We start from the raw sequence: 19,812 nt of genomic DNA on the forward strand, positions 1-19,812 counted from the left end.
TGATTGACATCTAAAACCCTGCAAGTCTAGATAAAAGGTAGGATGCAGGGGGCAGTCTCTCAGCGACGCAAGAGAAGGAGACACCATCGCTCATCTCTCATCACTCCCGTGATAACGGGAAGCTACTCGGAAGCCACGTGTTGTCCGTTTCCACTGGCCTGGGAAACGAGTGGCTGATAACACCGAAAAGGACATCGAACTGACAACGGAGAACCCACGTTCCCGTTTGCGTCCAAAAAGACCGGCAAGTTTCTTTTCTCACCAGAAATCTCTCCCTCGCTCCAACACGTGAAACCCAGCGGTTCCCAAAAGGCAAAAAGCCTGCTGACTTCTGAGTGGCTGTTATATTTCCATCGGACTCAGTATTAACCCCTAGACAAACGATAGAACTATTTCTTATTGATGATTATTACTATACCCGCGCTTTAGATTGAGTATTGACGACGTATATTATCTGAATGTTTGCATTAACCTTTCTTTTGTGTCCCTTTATGAATAAAGACTTTTAAAAATAGTACCATCAGACTTCAGCGGACCTCTCTATCTTTGCTGGTAAGCGATCCACTTACGGGATACGTAACAGTAGAAAATTATGAGAGACATAGATTGGGCAGATAGTCAGGATTGGTTTCCATGTTAGGGAATTAATATACTGGCGGGAATGAATTTATGGTCGGAGTGGGAGAGAGTTTAAAGAAGATGTGAGGCTCAAGTTTTTAGACAGATTGGGGTGGGTGCTTGGAACGGGCTGCGAGGTTCAGAGACGGAAGGGTGTAGGATGTTTTTAGATAGACACATGAATATGTTAGTGTGGAGCGACATGGACAGAGGGACAAAGAGAAAATCGCAGATGATGTAATTACAAGCAACGCAGAAAATGCTGGAGGAACTCAGCAAGCCAGGCAGCACCTGTGGGGGAAGAAATCGACGTTTCGGAAGTGCTCAGTACCATGGAATACTCCAATGCAAGATGAATTCACTAACCTACCTGGTACCGTTTAGAGTGGAACAGCCATTGACTTGGTTTAGTCCTGCAAACGCTAATGTTCCACAATGTAGAGAACGTGATATTACTGAAATTAACTTCTGGAGCTTAGGTAGCGCACTCAAAAAATTGGTTGCAGACTACTCTAAATCATATGGTGACTACAATCATTAGGTTTACTTCATGTTAGCACATACTGGTTTTCAGCAAAATTGATATCTACACCTCATTCAGTTGAATGCTTTACTTTCTATTCAATGCTTTTTGTGATAAGGTTGTTTACATAACTACTCAGAGTGATATGGAACCGTTTAGATATTGCATGTAGATTGCTCAGTGCCATGGAATACACAAATGCAAGCTGAATTCAGTAACCTACCAGGTACCATTTACAGTGGAACAGACATTGAGTTGGGGTAGTCCTGCAATCTCTAATGATCTACTGAGTAGAAAACGTGATGTTACTGAAAGTAACTTCTGGAGTTTAGGTAGCACACTCATAAAATTGTTTGCAGACTAAATCATATGGTGAGTAAAATAATTAGGTTTACTTCATCTTAGCACATAGTAGTTTTCAGCAGAATTGAACTGTACTCTCCATTGAGTTGAATGCTTTATTTTCTATTCAATGTGTTTTCTAATAAGGTTGTGTACATAACTACTCGGGCTGATTTGGAACTCTATACGTATTGCATGTAGAGTGCTCAATGCCATGGAATACTGCAATGAAAGCTGAATTCAATAATCTACCTGTTACCATTTACAGTGGAAGAGACATTGAGATGGTTTAGTCCTGCAATCTTTATTGATCCACTGTGTAGAAAAGGTGATGTTACTGAAAGTAACTTCTGGAGCATAGGTAGCACACTCATAAAATTGGTTGCAGACTACTCTAAATCATATGGTGAGTATAATAATTAGGTTTACTTCATGATAGCACAGAGTAGTTTTCAGCAGAATTGAACTGTACACTCCATTCAGTTGAATGCTTTACTTCCTATTCAATGCATTTCGTGATAGGTTTGTGTACATTACTACTCAGGGTGATTTGGAACTGCACAGATATTGCATGTAGAGTGCTCAGTGCCATGGAATACTCAAATGCAAGCTGATTTCAGGAACCTTTCTGTTACCATTTACAGTGCAACACACATTGAGTTGGTTTAGTCCTGCAATCTCTAATGTTCCACTGTGTAGAGAACGCGATGTTACTGAAAGTAACTTCTGGATCTTAGGTAGCACACTCCTAAAATTGGTTGCAGAGTACTTTAAATCATATGGTGAGTATAATACTAAAGTTTACGTCATGTTAGCACATACTAGGTTTCAGGAAAATTTATCTGTACATTCCTTTGAGTTGAATGTTTTACTTTCTGTTCAATGCATTTTGTGAGAGGGTTGTGTACATAACTACTCAGGGTCATTTGGAACTGTATACATATTGCATGTAGAGTGCTCAGTACCATGGAATACTCCAATGCAAGATGAATTCACTAACCTACCTGGTACCGTTTAGAGTGGAACAGCCATTGACTTGGTTTTGTTCTGCAAACGCTAATGTTCCACAGTGTAGAGAACGTGATATTACTGAAATTAACTTCTGGAGTTTAGGTAGCACACTCAAACAATTGGTTGCAGACTACTCTAAATCATATGGTGACTACAATCATTAGGTTTACTTCATGTTAGCACACACTGCTTTCCAGCAAATTGATATCTACACCTCATTCAGTTGAATGCTTTACTTTCTATCAACTGCATTTTGTGATAAGGTGGAGTACATAACTGCTCAGGGTGATTTGGAGCAGTATAGAAATTACATGTAGAGTGCTCAGTGCCATGGAATATTCCAATGCAAACGGAATTCAGTAACCTACCTGGTACCTTTTAGAGTGGAACAGCCATTGACTTGGTTTAGTTCTGCAAACGCTTATGTTCCACAGTGCAGAGAACGTGATATTACTGAAATTAACTTCTGGAGCTTAGGTAGCACGCTCATAAAATTGGTTGCAGACTACTCTAAATCATATGGTTACTGCAATCATTAGGTTTACTTCATGTTAGCACATACTGGTTTTCAGCAAAATTGATATCTACACTCCATTCAGTTGAATGCTTTACTGTCTATTCAACGCATTTTGTGATAAGGTTATGTACATAACTGCTCAGGGTGATGTGGAACTGTATAGATATTGCCTGCAGAGTGCACTGTGCCATGGAATACTCCAATGCAATCTGAATTCAGTAACCTGCCTGTTAGCATTTACAGTGGAACAGCCATTGACTTGGTTTGGTTGTGCAAACGCCAATGTTCCTCAGTGTATAGAACGTGACGTTACTGAAAGTAACTTCTTGAGCTTAGGTAGCACACGCAGAAAATTGGTTCCAGAGTACTCTAAATCACATGGTGAGTATAGTAATAACGTTTACATCATGCTAGCACACACTAGTTTTCAGCAAAATTGAACTGTACACTCCATTGAGTTGAATGCTTTACTTTCTATTCAAAGCATTTTGTGATATGTTTGTGTACATAACTACTCAGTGTGATTTGGAACTGTACAGATATTGCATGTAGACTGCACAGTGCCATGGAATACTCCAATGCAAGCCGCATTCTGTAACCTTCCTGGTACCATTTACAGTGGAACTGCCATTGACTTGGTTTAGTCCTGCAACCTCTAATGATCCACTGTGTAGAAAACGTGATGTTACTGAAAGTAACTTCTGGAGCTTAGATAGCACACGCATAAAATTGGTTGCAGAGTACTCTACGTCTTATGGTGAGTATAATAATAACGTTTACATCATGTTAGCACATACAAGTTTTCAGCAAAATTGAACAGTACACTCCATTGAGTTGAATGCTTTACTTTCTATTCAAAGCATTTTGTGATAAGGTTGTGTACATAACTACTCAGGGTGATTTGGAACTGTATAGATATTGCATGTAGACTGCTCAGTGCCATCGAGTACAATGCAAGCTGAATTCGTTAACCTACCTGGCGCCATTTACAGTGCAACTGTCATTGACTTGGTTTAGTCCTGCAATCTCTAATGATCCACTGTGTAGAAATCGTGATGTTACTGGAAGTAACTTCTGGAGCTTAGGTAGCACACGCATAAAATTGGTTCCAGAGTACTCTAAATCATATGGTGAGTATAATAATATGCTTTCCTTCATGTTAGTACATACTATGTTTCAGCAAAAGTGATCTGTACACTCCTCTGAGTTGAAAGCTTTACTATGTATTCAATGTATTTTGTTGTAATGTTGTGTACATAACTACACAAGGTGATTTGGAACTGTATATATAATGCATGTAGAGAGCTCAGTGCCATGGAATACTTCAATGCAAGCTGAATTCACTAACCTACCTCGTAGCATTTACAGTGGAACAGCAATTGACTTGGTTTGGTTCTGCCAACGCTAATGTTCCACAGTGTATAGAACGTGACGTTACAGAAAGTAATTTCTGGAGCTTAGGTAGCACACTTAGAAAATTGGTGGCACACTACTCTAAATCATATGCTGAGTATAATAATATGGTTGACATTCCTGTTAGCTGATACTAGTTTTTAGTAAAATTGAACAGTACACTCCATTGAGTTGAAAGCATTATTTTCTGTTCCAAGCATTTTGTGTTAATGTTGTGTACATAACTACTCAGGGTGATTTGGAACTGTATATATAATGCATGTAGAGTGTTCAGTGCCATGGAATACTTCAATGCCAGCTGACTTCACTAACCTACCTGGTACCATTTACAGTGGAGCTGTCATTGACTTGGTTTAGTCCTGCAATCCCTAATGATCGACTGTGTAGAAATAGTGATGTTACTGGAAGTAACTTCTGGAGCTTAGGTAGCACACGCATAAAATTGTTTCCAGAGTAGTCTGAACCATATGGTGAGTGTAATAATAACGTTTACATCATGTTAGCACATACTAGTTTTCAGCAAAATTGAACAGTACACTCCATTGAGTTGAATGCTTTACTTTCTATTCAAAGCATTTTGTGATAAGGTTGTGTACATATCTACTCAGGGTGATTTGGAACTGTATAGATATTGCATGTAGACTGCTCAGTGCCATCGAATACAATGCAAGCTGAATTCGTTAACCTACCTGGCGCCATTTACAGTGCAACTGTCATTGACTTGGTTTAGTCCTGCAATCTCTAATGATCCACTGTGTAGAAATCGTGATGTTACTGGAAGTAACTTCTGGAGCTTAGGTAGCACACGCATAAAATTGGTTCCAGAGTACTCTAAATCATATGGTGAGTATAATAATATGCTTTCCTTCATGTTAGTACATACTATGTTTCAGCAAAAGTGATCTGTACACTCCTCTGAGTTGAAAGCTTTACTATGTATTCAATGTATTTTGTTGTAATGTTGTGTACATAACTACACAAGGTGATTTGGAACTGTATATATAATGCATGTAGAGAGCTCAGTGCCATGGAATACTTCAATGCAAGCTGAATTCACTAACCTACCTCGTAGCATTTACAGTGGAACAGCAATTGACTTGGTTTGGTTCTGCCAACGCTAATGTTCCACAGTGTATAGAACGTGACGTTACAGAAAGTAATTTCTGGAGCTTAGGTAGCACACTTAGAAAATTGGTGGCACACTACTCTAAATCATATGCTGAGTATAATAATATGGTTGACATTCCTGTTAGCTGATACTAGTTTTTAGTAAAATTGAACAGTACACTCCATTAAGTTGAAAGCATTATTTTCTGTTCCAAGCATTTTGTGTTAATGTTGTGTACATAACTACTCAGGGTGATTTGGAACTGTATATATAATGCATGTAGAGTGTTCAGTGCCATGGAATACTTCAATGCCAGCTGACTTCACTAACCTACCTGGTACCATTTACAGTGGAGCTGTCATTGACTTGGTTTAGTCCTGCAATCCCTAATGATCGACTGTGTAGAAATAGTGATGTTACTGGAAGTAACTTCTGGAGCTTAGGTAGCACACGCATAAAATTGTTTCCAGAGTAGTCTGAACCATATGGTGAGTGTAATAATAACGTTTACATCATGTTAGCACATACTAGTTTTCAGCAAAATTGAACAGTACACTCCATTGAGTTGAATGCTTTACTTTCTATTCAAAGCATTTTGTGATAAGGTTGTGTACATATCTACTCAGGGTGATTTGGAACTGTATAGATATTGCATGTAGACTGCTCAGTGCCATCGAATACAATGCAAGCTGAATTCGTTAACCTACCTGGCGCCATTTACAGTGCAACTGTCATTGACTTGGTTTAGTCCTGCAATCTCTAATGATCCACTGTGTAGAAATCGTGATGTTACTGGAAGTAACTTCTGGAGCTTAGGTAGCACACGCATAAAATTGGTTCCAGAGTACTCTAAATCATATGGTGAGTATAATAATATGCTTTCCTTCATGTTAGTACATACTATGTTTCAGCAAAAGTGATCTGTACACTCCTCTGAGTTGAAAGCTTTACTATGTATTCAATGTATTTTGTTGTAATGTTGTGTACATAACTACACAAGGTGATTTGGAACTGTATATATAATGCATGTAGAGAGCTCAGTGCCATGGAATACTTCAATGCAAGCTGAATTCACTAACCTACCTCGTAGCATTTACAGTGGAACAGCAATTGACTTGGTTTGGTTCTGCCAACGCTAATGTTCCACAGTGTATAGAACGTGACGTTACAGAAAGTAATTTCTGGAGCTTAGGTAGCACACTTAGAAAATTGGTGGCACACTACTCTAAATCATATGCTGAGTATAATAATATGGTTGACATTCCTGTTAGCTGATACTAGTTTTTAGTAAAATTGAACAGTACACTCCATTGAGTTGAAAGCATTATTTTCTGTTCAAAGCATTTTGTGTTAATGTTGTGTACATAACTACTCAGGGTGATTTGGAACTGTATATATAATGCATGTAGAGTGTTCAGTGCCATGGAATACTTCAATGCCAGCTGACTTCACTAACCTACCTGGTACCATTTACAGTGGAGCTGTCATTGACTTGGTTTAGTCCTGCAATCCCTAATGATCGACTGTGTAGAAATCGTGATGTTACTGGAAGTAACTTCTGGAGCTTAGGTAGCACACGCATAAAATTGTTTCCAGAGTAGTCTGAACCATATGGTGAGTGTAATAATAACGTTTACATCATGTTAGCACATACTAGTTTTCAGCAAAATTGAACAGTACACTCCATTGAGTTGAATGCTTTACTTTCTATTCAAAGCATTTTGTGATAAGGTTGTGTACATAACTACTCAAGGTGATTTGGAACTGTATAGATATTGCATGTAGACTGCTCAGTGCCATCGAATACAATGCAAGCTGAATTCGTTAACCTACCTGGCGCCATTTACAGTGCAACTGTCATTGACTTGGTTTAGTCCTGCAATCTCTAATGATCCACTGTGTAGAAATCGTGATGTTACTGGAAGTAACTTCTGGAGCTTAGGTAGCACACGCATAAAATTGGTTCCAGAGTACTCTAAATCATATGGTGAGTATAATAATATGCTTTCCTTCATGTTAGTACATACTATGTTTCAGCAAAAGTGATCTGTACACTCCTCTGAGTTGAAAGCTTTTCTATGTATTCAATGTATTTTGTTGTAATGTTGTGTACATAACTACACAAGGTGATTTGGAACTGTACATATAATGCATGTAGAGAGCTCAGTGCCATGGAATACTTCAATGCAAGCTGAATTCACTAACCTACCTCGTAGCATTTACAGTGGAACAGCAATTGACTTGGTTTGGTTCTGCCAACGCTAATGTTCCACAGTGTATAGAACGTGACGTTACAGAAAGTAATTTCTGGAGCTTAGGTAGCACACTTAGAAAATTGGTGGCACACTACTCTAAATCATATGCTGAGTATAATAATATGGTTGACATTCCTGTTAGCTGATACTAGTTTTCAGTAAAATTGAACAGTACACTCCATTGAGTTGAAAGCATTATTTTCTGTTTAAAGCATTTTGTGTTAATGTTGTGTACATAACTACTCAGGGTGATTTGGAACTGTATATATAATGCATGTAGAGTGTTCAGTGCCATGGAATACTTCAATGCCAGCTGACTTCACTAACCTACCTGGTACCATTTACAGTGGAGCTGTCATTGACTTGGTTTAGTCCTGCAATCCCTAATGATCGACTGTGTAGAAATCGTGATGTTACTGGAAGTAACTTCTGGAGCTTAGGTAGCACACGCATAAAATTGTTTCCAGAGTAGTCTGAACCATATGGTGAGTGTAATAATAACGTTTACATCATGTTAGCACATACTAGTTTTCAGCAAAATTGAACTGTACACTCCATTGAGTTGAATGCTTTACTTTCTATTCAAAGCATTTTGTGATATGTTTGTGTACATAACTACTCAGTGTGATTTGGAACTGTATAGATATTGCATGTGGACTGCTCAGTGCCATAGAATACTCAAATGCAAGCCGAATCCTGTATCCTACCTGGTACCATTTACAGTGGAGCTGCCATTGACTTGGTTTAGTCCTGCAATCTCTAATGATCCACTGTGTAGAAATTGTGATGTTACTGGAAGTAACTTCTGGAGCTTAGGTAGCACTCGCATAAAATTAGTTCTATAGTACTCTAAATCATATGGTGAGTATAATAATAACGTTTACATCATGTTAGCACATACTAGTTTCCAGCAACATTGAACTGTACACTCCATTGAGCTGAATGTTTTACTTTCTATTCAATGCACTTTCTGGTAAGTTTGAGTACATAACTACTCAGAGTGATTTGTAATAGTTTAGATATTGCATGTAGAGTGCTCAGTTCAACGGAATACTTAAATGCAAGCTGAATTCCGTAACCTACCTGGTAGCATTTACAGTGGAACAGCCATTGACTTGGTTTGGTTCTGCAAACGCTACTGTTCCACTGTGTAGAGATCGTGATGTTATTGAAAGTAACTTCTGGAGCTTAGGTAGAACTCTCAGAAAATTGGGTGCAGACTACTCTAAATCATATGGTGAGAATAATAATATGTTTTCCATCATGTTAGCACATACTAGTTTTCAGCAAAATTGAACTGTACACTCCATTGAGTTGAATGCTTTACTTTATATTTAAAGCATTTTGTGATAAGGTTGTGTACATAACTAGTCAGGGTGATTTGGAACTGTATAGATATTGCACGTAGACTGCTCAGTGCCATGGATTACTCCAATGCAATCTGAATTCAGTAACCTACCTGGTAGCATTTACAGTGGAACAGCGATTGACTTGGTTTGGTTTTGCAAATGCTAATGTTCCACAGAGTAGAGAACGTGATGTTACTGAAAGTAACTTCTGGAGCTTAGGTAGCACACTTAGAAAATTGGTGGCAGACTACTCTAAATCATATGCTGAGTATAATAATATGGTTGACTTCCTGTTAGCTCATACTAGTTTTCAGCAAAATTGAACAGTACACTCCATTCAGTTGAAAGCATTATTTTCTGTTCAATGCATTTTGTATTAATTTTGTGTTCATAACTACTCAGGGTGATTTGGAACTGTATATATAATGCATGTAGAGTGCTCAGTGCCATGGAATGCACCGATGCAATCTGAATTCTGTAACCAACCTGGTACCATTTAAGTGGAACAGCCTGTGACTTGGTTTAGTACTGCAATCTCTAATGATCCACTGTGTAGAAAACGTGATGTTACTGAAAGTAACTTCTGGAGCTTAGATAGCACACGCATATAGTTGCTTCCAGAGTACTCCAAATGATATGGTGAGTATAATAATAAAGTTTACATCATGTTAGCACATACTAGTTTTCAGCAAAATTGAACTGTACTCTCCATTGCGTTGAATGCTTTACTTTCTATTCAAAGCATTTTGTGATAAGGTTGTGTACATAACTACTCAGGGTGATTTGGAACTGTATAGATATTGCATGTAGACTGCTCAGTGCCATCGAATACAATGCAAGCTGAATTCGTTAACCTACCTGGCGCCATTTACAGTGCAACTGTCATTGACTTGGTTTAGTCCTGCAATCTCTAATGATCCACTGTATAGAAGACGTGATGTTACTGAATGTAACCTCTGGAGCTTAGGTAGAACACTCATAAAATTGGTTGCAGAGTACTCTAAATCATATGGTGAGTCTAATAATAACGTTTACATCATGCTAGCACATACTAGTTTTCAGCAAAATTGAACTGTACACTGCATTGAGTTGAATGCTTTACTTTCTATTCAAAGAATTTTGTGTTAAGGTTGTGTACATAACCACTCAGGGTGATTTGGAACTGTATAGATATTGCATGTAGACTGCTCAGTGCCATCGAATACAATGCAAGCTGAATTCGTTAACCTACCTGGCGCCATTTACAGTGCAACTGCCATTGACTTGGTTTAGTTCTGCAATCTCTAATGATCCACTGAGTAGAAGACGTGATGTTACTGAAAGTAACCTCTGGAGCTTGAGTAACTACTGTAAATGGTACCAGGTAGTTTGCTGAATTCAACTTGCATTGGAGTATTCCATGGCACTGAGCACTCTACATGCAATATGTATAGAGTTCCAAATCAGCCTGAGTACTTATGTACACAACCTTATTACAAAATGCATTGAATAAAAAAAAAGCATTCAACTCAATGGAGTGTAAAGTTCAATTCTGTTGAAAACCACTATGTGCTAAGATGAATTAAACCTAATTATTATACTCACGATATGATTTCGAGTAGTCTGCAAACAATTTTATGAGAGTGCTACCTGAGCTCCAGAAGTTACTTTCAGTAACATCACATTTTCTACACAGTGGATCATTAGAGATTGCAGGACTAACCCAACTCAATGTCTGTTCCTCTGTAAATGGTACCAGGTAGGTTACTGAATTCAGTTTGCATTGGAGTATTCCATTGCACAGAGCACAATACATGCAATATCTATGCTGTTAGAAATCACACTGAGTAGTTATGTACACAACCTTATCTCAAAATGCATTGAATAGAAAATAAAGCATTCAACTCAATGGAGTGTACAGTTCAAATTTGTTAAAAACTAGTATGTGCTATCATGATTTAAATGTTATTATTATACTCACCATATGATTTAGATACTCTGCAAACAATTTTATGAGTGTGCTACCTAAGCTTCAGAAGTTGCTTTCAATAACGTCACGTTTTCTACACATTGGATCATTAAAGATTGCAGGACTAAACCAACTCAATGTCTGTTCCACTGTAAATGGTACAAGGTAGGTTCCTGAATTCAGATTGCATTTGATTATTCCATGGCACTGAGCACTCTACATGGAATATTTATGCTGTTCCAAATCACCCTGAGTTGTTATGTACACAACCTTATTACAAAATGCATTGACTACAAAATAAAGCATTCCTCAAAGGAGTGTGCAGTTCAATTCTGCTGAAAACTACTTTGTGCTATCATGAAGTAAATCTAATTATTATACTCACCATATGATTTAGAGTAGTCTGCAACCAATTTTATGAGTGTGCTACCTAAGCTCCAGAAGTTACTTTCAGTAACATCACGTTTTCTACACATTGGATTATTAAAGATTGCAGAACTAAACCAACTCAATGTCTGTTCCACTGTAAATGGTAACAGGTAGATTACTGAATTCAGCTTGCATTGGAGTATTTCATGGCCCTGAGCACTCTACATGTAATATCTATACTGTTCCAAGTCACCCTGAGTAGTTATGTTCACAACTGTATCACAAAATGCATTGAAATGAATGTAAACCATTCAACTCAATGGAGTGTACAGTTCAATTTTCCTGAAGCCTAGTATGTGCTAACATGACGTAACCTTTATTATTATACTCACCATATGATTTAGAGTACACTGCAACCAATTTTATGAGTGTGCTACCTAAGCTCCAGAATTTACTTTCGGTAACATCGCATTCTCTACGCAGTGGAACATTAGAGATTGCAGGACTAAACCAACTCAATGTGTATTGCACTGTAAATTGTACACGGAAGGTTCCTGAAATCAGCTGCATTTGAGTATTCATTGGCACTGAGCACTCGACATGCAATATCTATGCAGTTCCAAATCACCCTGAGTAGTTATGTACACAAACCTATCACGAAATGCTTTGAATAGGAAGTAAAGCATTCAACTGAAAGTAGTGTACAGTTCAATTCTGCTGAAAACTACTATGTGCTAACATGAATTAAATCTAATTATTGTACTCACGATATTATTTAGAGTAGTCTGCAACCAATTTTATGAGTGTGCTACCTAAGCTCCAGATGTTAATTTCAGTAACATCACGTTCTCTACACTGTGGAACATTAGCGTTTTCAGAACTAAACCAAGTCAATGGCGGTTCCTCTGTAAATGGTACCAGGTAGGTTAGTGAATTTAGTTTGCATTATAGTATTCCATGGTGCTGAGCACTCTACATGCAATATGTATACAGTTCCAAATGACCCTGAGTAGTTAAGTACACAACGCTATCACAAAATGCATTGAATAGAAAGTAAAACTTTCAACTCAATGGAGGGTACAGTTCAATTTTCCTGAAACCTAGTATGTGCTAACATGACGTAAACTTTATTATTATACTCACCATATGATTTAGAGTACACTGCAACCAATTTTATGAGTGTGCTACCTAAGCTCCAGAATTTACTTTCGGTAACATCGCATTCTCTACGCAGTGGAACATTAGAGATTGCAGGACTAAACCAACTCAATGTGTATTGCACTGTAAATTGTACACGGAAGGTTCCTGAAATCAGCTGCATTTGAGTATTCATTGGCACTGAGCACTCGACATGCAATATCTATGCAGTTCCAAATCACCCTGAGTAGTTATGTACACAAACCTATCACGAAATGCTTTGAATAGGAAGTAAAGCATTCAACTGAAAGTAGTGTACAGTTCAATTCTGCTGAAAACTACTATGTGCTAACATGAATTAAATCTAATTATTGTACTCACGATATTATTTAGAGTAGTCTGCAACCAATTTTATGAGTGTGCTACCTAAGCTCCAGATGTTAATTTCAGTAACATCACGTTCTCTACACTGTGGAACATTAGCGTTTTCAGAACTAAACCAAGTCAATGGCGGTTCCTCTGTAAATGGTACCAGGTAGGTTAGTGAATTTAGTTTGCATTATAGTATTCCATGGTGCTGAGCACTCTACATGCAATATGTATACAGTTCCAAATGACCCTGAGTAGTTAAGTACACAACGCTATCACAAAATGCATTGAATAGAAAGTAAAACTTTCAACTCAATGGAGGGTACAGTTCAATTTTCCTGAAACCTAGTATGTGCTAACATGACGTAAACTTTATTATTATACTCACCATATGATTTAGAGTACACTGCAACCAATTTTATGAGTGTGCTACCTAAGCTCCAGAATTTACTTTCGGTAACATCGCATTCTCTACGCAGTGGAACATTAGAGATTGCAGGACTAAACCAACTCAATGTGTATTGCACTGTAAATTGTACACGGAAGGTTCCTGAAATCAGCTGCATTTGAGTATTCATTGGCACTGAGCACTCGACATGCAATATCTATGCAGTTCCAAATCACCCTGAGTAGTTATGTACACAAACCTATCACGAAATGCTTTGAATAGGAAGTAAAGCATTCAACTGAAAGTAGTGTACAGTTCAATTCTGCTGAAAACTACTCTGTGCTAACATGAATTAAATCTAATTATTGTACTCACGATATTATTTAGAGTAGTCTGCAACCAATTTTATGAGTGTGCTACCTAAGCTCCAGATGTTAATTTCAGTAACATCACGTTCTCTACACTGTGGAACATTAGCGTTTTCAGAACTAAACCAAGTCAATGGCGGTTCCTCTGTAAATGGTACCAGGTAGGTTAGTGAATTTAGTTTGCATTATAGTATTCCATGGTGCTGAGCACTCTACATGCAATATGTATACAGTTCCAAATCACCCTGAGTAGTTATGTACACAAACCTATCACGAAATGCATTGAATAGGAAGTATAGCATTCAACTGAATGTACAGTTCAATTCTGCTGAAAACTACTATGTGCTAACATGAAGTAAACCTAATTATTATACTCACCATATGATTTAGAGTAGTCTGCAACCAATTTTATGAGTGTGCTACCTAAGCTCCAGAAGTTACTTTCAGTAACATCACGTTTTCTACACAGTGGATCATTAAAGATTGCAGCACTAAACCAACTCAATGTCTGTTCCTCTGTAAATGGTAACAGGTAGATTACTGAATTCAGCTTGCATTGGAGTATTCCATGGCACTGAGATCTCTACATGGAATATCTATGCAGTTCCAAATCACCCTGAGTAGTTATGTACACAACCTTATAACAAAATGCATTGAATAGCGATCTTGATGTAATTGAAGAGTCGTAGTTAATTAATGCACGGGAGTGGTGTATTAACGAAAGTTCGAGAAGTCAATGTTCATGCTAAGCACACTTTGGGGTTGGAGGCTAAGCACACGGAATATAAGGTAGTGTTCCTCCAACCTGTGTGTGGGCGCACGAGGACAGTAAAGCAGGCCATGGATTGACATATCGGAATGGTAATGGGAAGTGGAATTAAAATGGGTGACCATTGTGAGATCCCACTTATTTTTTCGGACGAAGCGTAGTTGGTCGACGAAATGGTCTCCAACTCTATGTCGGGTCTCACGGATATACAGGGGCAACACCGGGGACACCGGGCACAGTATATGACCCTAAAAGACTTCCAGGCGATGTGTCGCCTCACCTGGAAGGACTGTTTAGGGTCCTGAATACTAGTGAGGGAAGAGGTGTAAGGGACACTTATTCCGCTTGCAAGGTTAAGTACCAGGAAGAAGAATTGTGGCGTGCTACGAATTGACAATGGAGTCTCGTAGAGAGCGATCTCTGCGGGAGCAGAAAGTGGTGCGAGGGGGTGAGATTGATGAGAGAAAGATGTGTTTGGTTGTGAGATACAATTGGAATGGTGGAAGTTATTGTGAATTGCGTGCTGGACGCGGAGGCTGGTGGGGTGGCAGGTGAGGACAAGCGGAACCCTATCCTTGGTAGGGGGCTAGAGGATGTTAAGAGCAGAAGTGCGTGAAATGGAAGAGATGCGGTCAAGAGCAGTGTCGGTGGTGGAGGAAGGGAAGCCTCTTGCTTTGAAGAAGGAGGACATCACGTTCGTTCTAGAATGTAAAAGCTTCATTCTGCGGGCGTATGGGGTGGAGACAGAAGGAACGAGATAAGGGAGTGGTCAAGAAGGCAAGGCGTTATTTCTGAGAGCAGATTTATCTAGGAGAGAAAAGCCTCATTTCGAGTGTTAAGCAATATCCTGGTGAAGCTTCCCCGCACGCACTCTGGTATAATCATGGTGTCGCCATAATGTGACCACGAGTACTCGGTGCTATCCGAGTGCATCAGGTGCTAAAACTCATTCGCAACTGACACATTCAAGGAATAAAACGGTCCAGAAAACCACCACCTTCTCCGCGATACCGAGGCTTGATACCCAGCCCTCACACATGCAAGACAGCAAGCACATACAAATCATCAGTAAAATACAATGACACGGAATAAGCATGCTTATAGTCCAGACTTCCCAGCCCAGCAGATCATCTCTCAACAGATTCGCAACGACCACCCCGCCTTACGACGCCCGCGAGGCAATGTCGTGGCCTACAGGCCCATTCCTCGCTATACAGACACATATATAACTGCTACTTCTTTTTTTCTGTTACTTATGTATTTATTATTGGTTTACATATTTTCACGTTAGTTGTTTGTCATTCCGTTTGTGTGTAGCTTTTCGTTCATTGACACTGCCGTATTTCTCAGATCTGCTATGAAGTTCCGCAGGAACATGAACCTCAGAGCAGATGGTGGTACATACGTAATCAGAATGTGATATTACGTTGGACTTTGAACATGCTGTCTGAGTTCCAAATCCCCAGTATTTATTGCTTATATTTTTTTTTTATCAGATTCATGAATGCTGGGAGCACACAACCCGCCATCTTCACCCGTTTTCCACTGGATGTGAGATATTACACGCCAAAATTTTAATCTGGTGACCGCCCTCTTAAGCGGCCCAGTCATGTAGTCGAATGAATCAGAAAGGAGAACGAGAATGAACCAAGTCCGGACGTCGGTCCTGCCACCCTGCAGACTTTCCATATCGATTAGCGCCAGTGCGCCGGGCCAGTGTCCTGGATCTCCGTCATCGTGAGCCCAGTGGGATTTCCCTCAGCACAGGTAGATTAGTACCCCAGACATGAAGCCCTGCTCCGCCTTCTCCAGGACAGCAGGAAAACGGCAGGCGCCATTGTCCCTGTTGCTGAGGGCAACATGGGGATCTTGGGGTTTGTGGTCGCGATGTGAAGGAAGCTTGCACCGCTATAACTATGTTCGTCTCCGCCAAAATGTCCGCATGGAGCTCAGGATAAAAGGTCACTGAGGTAAATATGAACTCTGCTTCTCCGTTCACAGATCCTGACGTACCTGCTGAGTAGATCCAGCAGTTTCCGTTTTCAGTTCAGGATCAAATCTGTTCTTCTGACTCCGGATCTCTGCCCTTGTTGCATGTGGAGAACATGGTAATCAGGAGTGGTTAAGGCGATGAACTGTAAATCTAAGTGCAGGTTCGAATCCTTACCACTGCAATGAATTATGGAGCGGACTCGAAAGGACGAGTCTCCCACTCAGACTTCTGTTTTCTATCTTTCAACGTCCATCCTTTGTGATTTGCAACTCAGATTTACTACTACGGATGAGGTTATGGAGCACTTGGTGACACAGAACAAGTTTGGACGAAGTATGTATGGTTTCCTTAGACGAAAGTATTGTGAACAGTCTTGGACTCCTCATCTTAGAAAAGATGCCCTGGGATTGGAGAGGATGGAGACGAGGTTCACAAGGATGACTCCGCAAATGAAAAGGTGATACGAGGAATGTGATAGCACTGCGTCTGTAATCACTGGAATTTAGGAGAATGAGGTGAGATCTCATTGAAGCCCTTCGAATGTTAAAAGGCCTGGACAGAGTAGATGTGGGAAGGATATTCCCTACGGTTTAGGAGTCAAGGATAAGGGGTCATTGTCTCAGGATAGAGGGGGTCCATTTAAAACAGAGATGCAGAGAAATCTATTTAGAGGGAGGTGAATTTGTGGAATGTATCACCACAGGCATCTGGAGAGGCCAGGTCGTTGGGGGTATTTAAGACAGAGCTTGATATGTTCTTGGTTGGACCCAGCATCAATGGTTATGGGAGAAGGCTGGGAGCTGGGGCTGAGGAGGGGAACATTGGATCAGCTATGATCAAATGGCGGTGCAGAATCGATGGGCCACAAAGCCTAATTCTGCTAATAGCTTATGATGTTATGGGATCAGATATAAAATTTCATCATAAATTTGACATTGAGGATGTAGCTCAGTGGGAGAGCGCATGCTCCGCATGTATGAAGTCCCGGGTACAATCCCCGGCATCTCCACTAATTTTTGACGGTATTCAGTCTTGCCGACAGTTTCAATGCTGTCCTGCAAGCGCCGTTGTCCATACCTTTTTGGTCCTTACTACCGATCTTGCTGGTGTCACTTTCTGCCTATACTTATGGATTAGAAATAGAGCCGGAAATTCCAGTGTGGGCAAAGTGGAAAATCTGAAAATATTTTCTGCATCAGTTACAACCTGTTGATAAATATTCCTCACCCCAACACAATCAGGCCGGATCGGAGGAAAAGCCGAATCGGAAGAGATTCCGAGGCCTCTTCCGTCACACAAGGGTAAGTGTATGTGTGAAAAGAACAGGTGCCAGCGACAACGAACGAATATCGGGTGACCCTTTAAAGTATCTTCTGCCCGGACATCCCAGTGTCAGATCACACTTCCGCATTGGCTTCTCGTTAGTTTAGTGATTAGTATCACTAAAGACGGGGTTAATACCCCCGATAGACAAATAATTTTGCTGTTTCCATATTAAACGTAATTGCAACTCGAATTTTCAAAGTAAATTGAAAAGGGTTAAAGAGGGTAAAACAGAGTTTGGGCTAGAATTGATCGGTTGTTTGGGGATGTGGAAAGTCGATCGGCAGTGACCCCGGGAATGGAGAGTTACCCGGTAGGAAGGGAATTTCTGTTCAGCTTCGTGAAATCTCCCCTAAGCGAATCTGTATCTCAGAGTTATTCGGTGTAACACGCGGTGACCGAGAACAATTGTTCCGGAAATATTTGCTTCATCGGCCTCTGCCACATTTTATATGTTAAACAAAGGCTGTCGTTCCGCTTGATTTAAGGTTTCCAGTTGAAAGAGTCAGAAAGGAGAGGGCGAGTGGAATCGGTGCCTTCACCCAGCTCAGGCCACCCCGCAGAGACTCTGTGAGACTCATTCCGTGTGACTGCGAGCTCAGAGCTGTGGTCATCGACCTGAAACGTGAACTCTGTTTCTCCTTCCACAGACGCTGCCTGACCTGCGAAGTATTTCCGGCAGTTTCAGCTTTTAGTTCAGGAATAGTCCTGTTTCTCTGACTCCGGGGTCGGTGCTGTCCTCATCCGTCCTGGGACACAGTGACTACATCCTATATATCTTTCTTTGAGGAGTGTGTTCTAGCGGCCGAATTTTTTTGGGATGCACTGGGAATCTATTGGTTTTTCCGCGTCTAATTTTGACAGGTTTGTGGATACAACGTTTTCTGTTTTATATTGTCCGTTGCCCTCTGATTCAAAGCATTCATGAAGATTGTGAAAAAGCTGGATCACGCTATCAGTCGCCATCTTCCAACGCCAGAACGGACGATTTATGGTAGATTTTTCCAGTTTGTCTCTGTGGGGCAATCGGTGAGCGCTCTCGGCTGTTAACCGAAAGGTTGGTGGCTCGCGGCCACCCAGGGACGCTGGTGATCCAATAGCTTTTGCTGTACGCTGCAATGCCCGCTGGAAATCGCTCCGCTGTTCGGAGATCGGCGTTCCCTGCTACTGCCGCATCACGTTCAGCGGGAATTAAATACAGTCGATGTTTCGGGCCGAGACCCTTCGTCGTCCCGTCCTGATGAAAGGTCTCGGCCTGAAACTTCGACTGTACATCTTCTTATAGATGCAGCCTGGCCTGATGCCTTCCATCAGTATTTTGTGTGTGTTGCTTGAATTTCCACCATCTGCTGATTTCCTCGTGTCAGCCGGAATTAAAAAGTTTTTTGTCACCTACAGAGATACAGTGAAAAGATTCGCTTTCACACTTTCCATAGAGATCAAATCATTACACAGTGTACTGATAGAGAATAATATAAAACAATAACATAATGTAGAATAAAATTTAACAGCGACAGGGAAAGCACAGTGCAGAAAGTAATTAGGTGCAGCATTATAACGGGGTAGATTGCGAGGTCAAGTGTCCAGCTTATCCTAATCGGGAACCATCTGGATACCAGACTCAACCAGCTCACCACTACCACCATTCGCCTCCGTCCGGCGGAAATCGTCCCCACTCAATAATTTCTCCTTCGACTCCTTCCATTTCCTTCAAAAAAAGTGCAGCCACAGACATTGCCATGGGTCCCACCTATTCCTGTCTGTTTGTCAGCTACGTAGAACAGTCCGTCTTGCAAGACTAGTTTAGTATTTATCCCTAAATTTTCCGGTGCGGCGTAAAGGACTGCATTGCTGTTGTTTCTTGCGGAGCTCATACACTTCATCAGCTTTGACTTCAACTTCCACCCTGCCCAAAAATTTACATGGCCCATATTCGACACCACCCTTCCTTTTCACAAACACTCTCTCTATCTCTGACCACAGCCTATCTACTGATGTCTATTATGACCACA

Source organism: Hypanus sabinus, chromosome 31 (assembly GCF_030144855.1).
Source record: "Hypanus sabinus isolate sHypSab1 chromosome 31, sHypSab1.hap1, whole genome shotgun sequence".
Classification (NCBI taxonomy): domain Eukaryota; kingdom Metazoa; phylum Chordata; class Chondrichthyes; order Myliobatiformes; family Dasyatidae; genus Hypanus; species Hypanus sabinus.